Genomic DNA, 10,632 nt, shown 5'->3' on the forward strand with positions numbered 1-10,632 from the left:
GAAGTGTTTGGGATTCTGGTGTCACATTCAAAGTCTTCCCCGCGGACCCATGCGCAACACGAGCAGTTTCCGGGTTGGACAAGTTTTTCTGATTTCATTGTTTTGTTCAGCTTTGCTTTGTGGCAAACATGGCAGTTTTAACTGACTGTGCACATAATTATCAGCTTTAAAGGGAACATTAATAAGATTTAATAAAATAATAATACTGTGAAAACAATAAAAGAAGAAATAAAATAAAATAAAACCAGCCTATATAAATGACTAGACGGAGGTAGTGTTGCAAAGTAATATAAAAGAGAAGAGCAGCAGTGGTTCAGTGTGCTGAATCATTGGGAGATTTACTGATTGTGTCCAATACATGTATGGTTATAGATCTACTGACTGATTTTAGGGATTTTGAGTACATGTTGAATTTATTTCTGTAAATAAAGTTAAGGCGGAATTTTTGTATTCTGTTTTTTGTGTATAAAAAATTTGATACACAAAAAATATTAACAGAGTTCATGAATTTTGTTTTTCACAAACAGGCCAAATGTCTTGTCATTCTTTAAAAAGTTAGAACAAATGAAACTTTATTTTTCAACCATACACTTATGGCTAACCAGAATATTGTAACTGCGTCCACAAAATGAGCATAAACGTGGTCAGACTAACACCAGCCTTTAAAGTGTGTTTCTTTTGTCTTACAGCTACAGGGATTTTTATGTACATTGACCTAAATTTAGTAATTGTCCTTTTGTGACATTGAAGTAATATATTCATTTTATTTTTTTTCCCTAAGAAAAAAAACCTTCATTGAAACAAGTTTCCTTAATCTGTTCTAGAAAGATTTGACAGTCTGTAAAGAAGGAAGCCCTTCAGAAGGCTTATTATTAATAATGGATGGAGGAGAACAAGAACAATCCCAGGTTTCTCTTCAGCACTGTAGCCAGGCTGACGAAGAGCCGCAGTGCCATTGAGCCATGTATTCCTCTAACCCTCAGCTGTCCATGATATCCCAGACTGTTCAAGGAAGAATTTTCCTCATTTAATACATCTATACTGGACCTGATCAATACATTTCAGTCAGGATTTAGAGCTCATCATGAAATGAAAATTAATGAAATGAAAAATATTTTATTAATCCCCAAAAGGGAAATCCAATGTTGTAGTCTATACTAATTAACTAGAGGAGGTCTTGTTCCGGAGGCTGATGGCTGCTGGCAGGAATGATCTTCTGTATCTTTCAGTCTTACATCGGACCTGAAGAAGCCTCTCACTGAACACACTTTGTTGTTTCATCACTGTGTTGTGGAGAGGGTGTGAAGAATCCTCCATCATCTTCATCAGCTTGTGCAGCATTCTTCTTTGGACAATCAGCTCCAGCGGCTCCAGAGTTACTCCAAGCACAGAAGCAGCTTTCTGGATCAGTTTGTTGATTCTCTTCAAGTCTCTGGTTCTGATGCTACTACCCCAGCAGATGCTGCAAAGCTGACTGCACTCTCCACAACAGACTTATAGAAGATATGCAACATCTTGGTGCAGACGTTAAACCATCTCAGCTTCCTTAAGAAGTACAGTCTGCTCTGACCTTTCTTGTAGATGTAGTCAGTGTTGCATTTCCAGTCCAGTTTGTTGTCCAGCTGAACTCCAAGATACTTGTATTCCTCCACCACCTCCACCTCCTCTCCCAGGATGGAAACAGTGCTTTGTTTATTCTTCTTCCTCCTGAAGTCAACAATCATCTCTTTTGTTTTGCTGCTATTTAATATGAGATGATTGTCACCGCACCATTTAACAAACTGACTGACCAGTTCTCTGTACTCTGCTTCTTGTCCATCCCTGATACACCCCACAACTGCAGAGTCATCAGAGTATTTCTGCAGATGACAGGACTCAGAGTTGTACTGGAAGTCTGAGGTGTACAGAGTGAAGAGGAATGGCCAGAGTACAGTTCCTTGTGGTGCACCAGTGCTGCTGACCTCCATCTCAGACACACAACCTTTCAGTCTCACAAACTGGGGCCTGTTTGTGAGGTAGTCATAGATCCAGGTGGTTGTGGAGGTATCCACCTGGAATTTATGGAGCTTCTCACACAACAAAGCAGGCTGAATGGTATTAAAAGCACTGAGAAATGAAAGAACATGACCCTCAGAGTGCTGCCTGAATGGTCCAGATGAGAGTGTGCTCTCTGGAGCAGGTATATGATGGCATCTTCAACCCCAAGTCCATTACGATATGCAAACTGGAATGGGTCCTGAAAGGTGTTTACTTGCTTGTTGAGGTGAGCCAGTAAGAGTCTCTCCAGGACTTTCATGATGTGAGATGTCAGGGCAACTGGTCTGTAGTCACTTGGTTCAGCTGGTTGTGTTTTTTTAGGCACTGGAACAAGGCAGGAGGTTTTCCACAGCACTGGGACTCTATTTTGTCTCAGACTGGTGTTGAAAAGGTGCTGGAGAATCGGACATAGTTGTTCTGAGCAGGTCTTGAGAACTCTGGGACTGACACCATCTGGACCTGCAGCCTTGTTCTGGTTCAGTTTCTCAAGTTGCTTCTTAACCTGATTGCAGGAGACAAACAAGGTGGAGGTCTCAGGATGTCCTGATGTGGAGGGAGATGAAGCTGTGTTCTGGTCCATGACTGAGCTGCAGGGTGACAGATTGGAGGCGTGACAGGAAAGCAGTGGGCTTATGGAGGGTGTGTGGTCTGTTGGGCTGGAGGTAGGGGGTGAACTGAACCTGGTGAAGAATATGTTCAGCTCATCAGCTGTGTGGGCTACACGGTGGCATGGTGGTTGGCACTGTGGCCTCACAGCAAGAAGGTCACTGGTTTGATCCTTGGCTGGGGCAAGGTTTGGTCAGTGGACTTTCTGTGTGGAGTTTGCATGTTCTCCCCGTGTATGCGTGGGTTCTCTCTGGGTACTCCGGCTTCCTCCCACCATCCAAAGACATGCATGATAGGTTAATTGGGTACTCTAAATTGCCCTTAGGGGTGAGTGCAAGTGTGAGTGGTTGTTTGTCTCTGTGTGGCCCTGCAATGGACTGGCAAGCTGTCCAGGGTGTACCCTGCTTTTGCCCAAAGCCAGCTGGGATAGGCTCCAGCTTCCCCGTGACCCTGAATTGGATAAAGCGGTTTAGAAAATGAATGAATGAATCATTAGCTCTGTCCAGACCTCCATCAGGCTGGTCCCCCTTTAACTTGAAGCCGGTGATCTTCTTCATTCCAGACCACACATCCCTCAGGTTATTCTGCTGGAGCTGACTTTCTAACTTCTTCCTGTAGTCCTCCTTGCACTTCTTAGTTTGTGTTTTAAGTTGTTTTTGTGTTGCCCTCAATAACTCCCTGCCTCCATCCCTGAAGGCTTTCTTTTTGATGTTCAGCAGCTTTTTCAGGTCACTGGTGATCCAGGGTTTGTTATTGGGGAAGCACCTCACTGTTCTTGTTGGGACGATGCTGTCCACACAGAAGTTTATGTCATCTGTCACACACTCAGTCATGGCGTTGATGTCGTCTCCATGAGGTTCACAGAGGACGTTCCAGTCTGTAGCCTCAAAGCCTCCTCTAAGAGCATCTTCAGCTTCAGCAGACCAGATTTTGATCGTCTTTGTGATGACTGGTTGCTGCTGAACGATGGGCTTGTAGGTGGAGGTGAGAAGAACCAGATTATGGTCAGATCTTCCTAAAGGAGGCAGGGCAGAACAACTGCATCCATTATTCATATTTGCATAAAATAAGTCCAACATCTTATTTTCTCTGGTGGAGCAGCTGACAAACTGCTGGAATGTTGGTAGAGTTGCAGAGAGGGAGACGTTGTTGAAGTCTCCGGAGATCGCCATGAAGGAGTTTGGATGCTGTGTTTGTAGCCGAGCAACGACGGAGCTGATGACGTCACAGGCTGTGTCTGGTGCGGTACCAGGTATTATATAAACCGCTACCAGAATAACACAGGTAAACTCTCTGGGTAAATAATATGGACGGAAGCTCACAGCTAACAGTTCCATGTCCCTTGTGCATATCTTCTCCTTGACAGTAACATGTCCAGGATGACACCAACGCTGGTTAACCAGCACTGCAATTCCACCACCCTTTAGCTTTCCGCTGTGTTGTCTACTGCCGTCTGCACGGACCGTTTTAAAGCCCGGTACAGACACATTACAGTCAGGGATGTGTTCATGCAGCCATGTCTCGGTGAAGCTCATAATACTGCACTCTCTGTATTCTTTCTGACACCTTGTTAGCATCTCCAGCTCGTCCGTTTTGTTAGCTAGCGATCTCACATTACCCATGAGGACGGTCGGGAGAAATGGTTTAAATCTTCATCGCTTTCTCCTCCTTCTTACTCTGCATCCTCTTCTCTTTTGTTTCAACTCCATCAGGATTTGATGTGTTGTTTCACTGATAGTCCTGATTTGGGAAAGATTAATCAGTTGATCCCGATTGTAAACAAGTTTTTCGTTGCCATGGAGACTCATAACAAGCCTTGAAAGAGCAAAAATATGCAGAAAAATCTTCCTTGCAGCACACCCTCCGAACCGGCATGAAATCCTCAGAAAAAAATACCTAATTTGAGGTAATATCTATATGAGAATCATTTGTACTTTTAAAAAAAAAATCAAGATAGCAAGTCAGAGCTACTACAATTTGCTGCCATCAGACGGCGCAATCTAGAATCATAGCACAGAGACAGCACTGGTGAAAGTTACTAATGATCTTCTCATGGCCTCAGATAAAGGACTCCAGTCTGGACTGATCCTGTTACATCTTAGTGCTGCATTGGACACCATTCATCACAACATTCTGCTACAGAGGCTGGAACATGTTACTGGGATTAAAGGGACCACATTAGACTGGTTCCAGTCTTATTTATCTGATAGATTTCAGCTTGTTAATGTAAATGATGAGTCGTCGTCACACACCAGAGGAAGTCATGGAGTTCCTCAGGGTTCTGTACTTGGACCAATACTTTTCACCTTCTACATGCTTCCCTTAGGAAATATCATCAGACAGCATGGTAGAAACTGTCATTTCTATGCAGATGATACTCAGATTTACTTCTCCATGAAGCCTGATGTAACCAATCAGAATGATAGATACCAAAGATGTCTTACAGACATCAAGACCTGGATGTCTCTGAATTTCCTCCTGTTAAACTCTGACACTGATGTTTCTGTCTTTGGACATGAAAAAATCATTTTTCATTGTTTGTTGTAATCACGTCTCAACTTTATTGACATCGCTTTAACAAGAGCAAAACCATTAAGCTATTACACACACAGACTGGTTGAAAAAGAAACAAATGAACATTCAACGAACTGGGCAAACTGGCAGGAGCCTCTTATTGGATAATAACTGCTTGGGTGATGTTGGTTACTCGCGTGATGCAGTGTGCAGCTTCTTATCCCATTAGTAGGCATGTGAAACACACATCCTGTGGTCATGGAAGAGCCGCTAGTCTGTTTCCAAAGAGCCAAATCAAGCAGAGGAAACATGTAGGAGATGCAGAAACCACTAAAACTGGGTTCAGAAGGCGTTATTAAAACCAGGAAGGATGGTGAGGAAGCACCGTCTTGTGATGGGACAGAAAATAGCAGTGAACCAGTGGGCTCCACCGAGTCCAGACCTGAACTTGAGGGTCTGGGAGGGCTTTGCACTCTTCCATCATCCACACAAGGTCTAGGAGAAAAATGAATGCAAGGCTGGGTGGAAATAAATCTTGTGACAAAGCAGAATCTGACGGAAACAATGACACAGCAGCAGAGGTGGCAATTCCTAGTCCAGAAAATGAAAGTCCTGCCATGTTTTTGGATCTACCTGTCCATTTAGAACAGGTGTTTTCACTAACAGGCTCATTTACCTGGCCAATAAACTCTGCTCATTAAATTCAGCTGGTTTGGTGACTGGTTGGAACAGCTGCCGGACAGGACTTTTACTTTCTGGACCAGGAATTGCCACCTCTGGACAGCAGAAGCTGCTGGAAGCAACGCTGCAGGAGAGCAAACTGTTTTTTATCAGGCACGTTATTCACCACTACAGACTCTACAAACCTCTGATGATTATTTCCGTCCCAATAAACTAACTGATTAATAAGTTCTAAATGTTTTTATAGGCAACGCAAGGCGCTTTACATAAAACACGAAAAGCATCACAGACGCTGAAAAGAAGCATAAAAGTTTGTCTGAAAGAAAGAACATTGAAGTTTAGAACAAGTACTGCAATGAACTGGAAAGTCAAACACTAAAATTTCTACTCCAGTAAATGTGTTCAAAGCCACTGGTGTCATATTTCACCTGCTTTTACCTGTCGTTAATGTGCAAATAACAGCAGCAGATGTTTTAACTCGCATGCAGTCAGCGAGGGAGGATAGATCCACTGTTCCATCACCGGTCTGTTTCAGTGTCCCAATGTCATAACATACTTCTACTGATGGAATCTGTACGTCTGGGTGATGCAGAGCAGAGTCGCCGTGTCAAGCAGTCACTGTGCTGCTTTTCACACAACAGACTTAACATTCTCACATCAGAGCACTGATCAGGCTGCCAATGCAGCATTTGCTTTGGTCATATATCAGTTTGGTCATACATATCACCCAGCTTCTGCAGGATTTCCACCAGCTTCTGCAGGTTTTCCACCAGCTTCTGCAGGTTTTCCACCAGCTTCTGCAAGTTTTATTCATTGTTTGGAGAAATACACCCACTGATGTGCAAATGTTAATTCCGATGTGAGAAAAAGTGTAAGTAAAGGCTGTTCATTGTTGCTGCTTTACTGAGAGAAACAAACATGGCTGCAGTTACTGTCAGACTCCTGAAGGTGGCAGCAGAGGAACATTACTCTCTTCTTCTTTTGCAGAAAAAACAATGGCAGCAGTCAAGCAGCAAGAATGAAGAGTGTTTCCTTGTGAATGAGCTGCAGAGATTCCAGCAGTGTTTCTAAACTCCTGCTGTTGTTATTAACAGCAGGGAGAAGCAGCTGATATATGAGCCCAGTGGCTTTCAATCGTCTTCAGGCCTCTTGGAACAGAAGAAGTTCCTTCTCTGACTGCAGGCTCTCATCCCAAAGGATGTGCTGCTGTTCTTCTCCAGGACGCCACAGCCCAAAGCCAGGCAGCTGGGAATATCCGGGTACCGCACCGCTTCTCCACCCACCCAGAACCAGCCGTCGCCCAGGAAACGCAGGCCCGTCCACACCTAGCAACATGGAGCAGAGAGATCCATAGAAACACAGAGGATGAGCTGCTCAGCAACACCAACACAGTGGAGAAAAGTGGCCCACCTCATCAGTGGTAGCCTGTTGTGCTTTCTCTCGTGCGTAGGCATGGTCATCTTCAGTGATCAGGGTGGCCAGGTCGTAGCTGGAGACTGGATTCTCTGAGTCCTGTCCCCCCAGAGACCTGCAGTGGTCTAACGCCTCCTCCCACGTCTTGTTCTCCGTCACCAGGACCAGCTTCACATCAGAACACATGAAATAATGCTGTGCCTTGCAGCCTTTGTCATACCATTTACCTTGTTTCCATCTCGCACAGCGTGGATAGTCATTATTCGGCTCTGTAAGAAACAGAAACAGCATACAGCAAGATCAGCACTACAGCCTTACTGCAAGAAGGTTGCTGGTTCAAGTCCCAGCCGGCAGGAGGTCCAAACAGAGGTTCAAAAACCCATTTTAGGTTTAATAGGTCATTAATGTTACATGTCTGTATGTCTGACCTTGGACGAGCTGGCTTTAACTCTGAGTTTCCCCTCGGGGATGAGTAAACTATCTTTGATTTGATTGATTGATTTGAATAGGCCACGTTTACCTTCATGACCACGGTGGGGGGAGCTCATTTTTCTCTTTTTTATAGATAACTTATCCCTTTAGAAGTAATTTAATCTTTAAATTTGGCATAATGGGCGTGTCCTTTTGATTGGCAGGCACCTGATGTTCAACTGCAGGAAGGCAGCGTGAATTAGCTTTAGCTTGCCAACCTCTATTAGCTGGTTAGTTATGTTTAGGTCAATGCGTCCATGCATGTATGTATGTATGTATGTATGTATGTATGTATGTATGTATGTATATATATATATATATATATATATATATATATATATATATATATATATATATATATATATATATGTTTTTTTTTTATTACTTTACAAATATACAAGATATATTCCAAGAAAAAGGAACAGGTCTATGTTCACAGGAATTTTCCAGATAACCCCAAATGTGTCAGGTTAGTTATAACAAGAACAATCCAACTGTCTTTCCCCATCCCAAATACCTACCCACCCACTCTCATATCCAACATAGCAATTAAAGAATCAATTCAGTGAAACATACAAGAAGGAAAGAAAAAAAAAATAAATAGAATGACAGAAAGGAGGACAAGAGAAATAGAGGGATGCTGCGAGTGCTCACCACATGGGATAAAAACAATTCAATTGGGGACCAGAGAGGTAAGAGTTTTTACATATGACATTATAGGCTGCCATCTTTTGTAAAAGTTGGCGTTTGATCCTTTGATAGAATATTTCACCTTTTCTAATAACAGGAAGGACAGTAGGTCACACAACCAGGATGTGGGAGGTGGAGGGGTGGGGCTTTTCCACTGTAATAGAATTAATCTGCGAGCTATGAGCGAGGGTTAGTCGAAATGGTAGTGTGCCAGGGGGGAATTAATTTAGCAGCATCATTGATGGGAAAGCATTCACTTCTGTTAATATTTAATTTATAGCCCGAGAAAGACCCAAAGATTGTCAAAATTTGTAAAATATTAACCGCAAAATTAATCCGTAACATACAACAGAACGTCATCAGCGTAAAGCGATACCCTGTGCTCCAGGCCAGGTCTGTGAATACCAGTAAAGAGAGAGGCTCCACTGCCAAAGTGAAGAACAAAAGAGAAAGCGGGAATCCCTGCCGTGTTCCCTATGTCAAAGGAAAATAATCAGACCTTTGTGAGTTAGTTGAGACACAAGCACTAGGGGCAGAATATAAAAGTCATATCCAAGAAATAAGTTTTGACTCAAAACCAAACTTCCCCAAAACCTAAAACAAGTAATCCCAATCGACACGGTCAAAGGCTTTCTCTGCATCTAATGTTATAACCATTTCAGCAGGTTGAGAATTGTCAGGAGAAAGCACAATATTTAATAGTCTTCTGATGTTGGATGACAACTGATGTCCTCTAACAAACCCGGTTTCGTTCCCTGAAATAATGTCAGGTAGGCAAGGATCTAACCAGCCTGCTTAAACTTTAGCTAGAAGGTTCAAATCGGAGTTCAACAAACTTATTGGTCTCCAATAAGTCCTTATCTTTTCAAGATGAATATGATGGATGCTTGATTAAGAGTTGGTAGTAAGGAACCTTGATATAAGGAATCATTGAACAGGTCCAGCATTAAAGGTGCAAGCAGGTCTGAAAATCTTTTGTAAAAGTCAACCGGAAAGCCGTCTGGGTCAGCCGCTTTGTTGTTTTGCATTAGTTTAAGAACAGCTGGAATTTCCTCCAACTGTATCGGCTCTTCTAGTTTGTGTTTAATTTTAGAGTCTATGGTGGGTATGACTAAGTCATCTAAAAAATTTATCATCGTTGTCTCATTTGCGGGATGTTCAGATTTATATAGTTTTGAGTAGAAGGAGGTAAATACAGAGTTTATTGTGTTTGGGTCTGTGGTTATGGAATGACAGGAGTCGTATATTTGTGATATGAAATGAGAGGCAGGCTGCCGTTTAGGTTGTAGGGCTAGAGGGCGACTGACTTTTTCCCCGTATTCATAATATGCTGCTTTAGTTTGCTTAAGAGACGTTCTGCCCTACTAGATGAGATTGAGTCCTATTCTGATTGTAATTGGACTCTTTTGGTATATAATTCTGAACTGGGGGAGGGAGAGTATTCCCTGTCTATGCAGAGAATTGCATCGATCAACTCTTTTTGTCTGTTTATTTTTCTTTGCCAAATGTGTGCTGTATGAAATAATATCTCCTTGTAACACAGCTTTAAGAGTTTCCCAAAGCAAAGAGGGGGAGGTAGCATCAGTTCTGTTGGTCTCAAGGCAAAAGTTATTTCTTTAAGAAGTGAATACGCAGAACTCCTCACAGCCCAGTAACCCTGTGTTGAATGTCCATTGAATTTTATTGTTCGATAAAAAGGTCAAATCTAGAATGTGTGGCGCATGATCAGAGATGACGATAGCAGAGTAATCAGTGGACTTTACAGCAGAAAGGAGAGCCCTATCTATAAAACAACAATCAATGCAGGAGTATGCTTGGTGGACTTTAGAGAAAAAGGAAAATTCTTTTGTGGTCGGATGAAAGAAGCGCCATGAGTCAATACAGCCAAGCCGATCTGTAAGAGAAGAAAGGTCTTTCGCCATGCCGGAGGGTGGAAGCGTCTTGGGATGTGAACGGTCAAGTTTTGGGTTGATAGTTAAATTCTAGTCACCACCTAAGACGAGGTGATGAGTATCCAAGTTTGGGATGTTGGTGAAGAGAGAGCTAATAAATTTTGCGTTGTCCCACTTAGGAGCATAGACACTAACCAAAACAACTAAAGATTGATTTAATGTACCACTTACTATGACAAAACGCCCCCCAGGATCAGAAATGGTCTGAGCAGGGTAAAGTTGAATACATTTATTGATCAGAATGGCTGCACCCCGAGATTTACTATTA

Source organism: Telmatherina bonti (genome assembly GCF_933228915.1).
Source record: "Telmatherina bonti genome assembly, chromosome: 14".
In the NCBI taxonomy this organism is placed as follows: Eukaryota; Metazoa; Chordata; class Actinopteri; order Atheriniformes; family Telmatherinidae; genus Telmatherina; species Telmatherina bonti.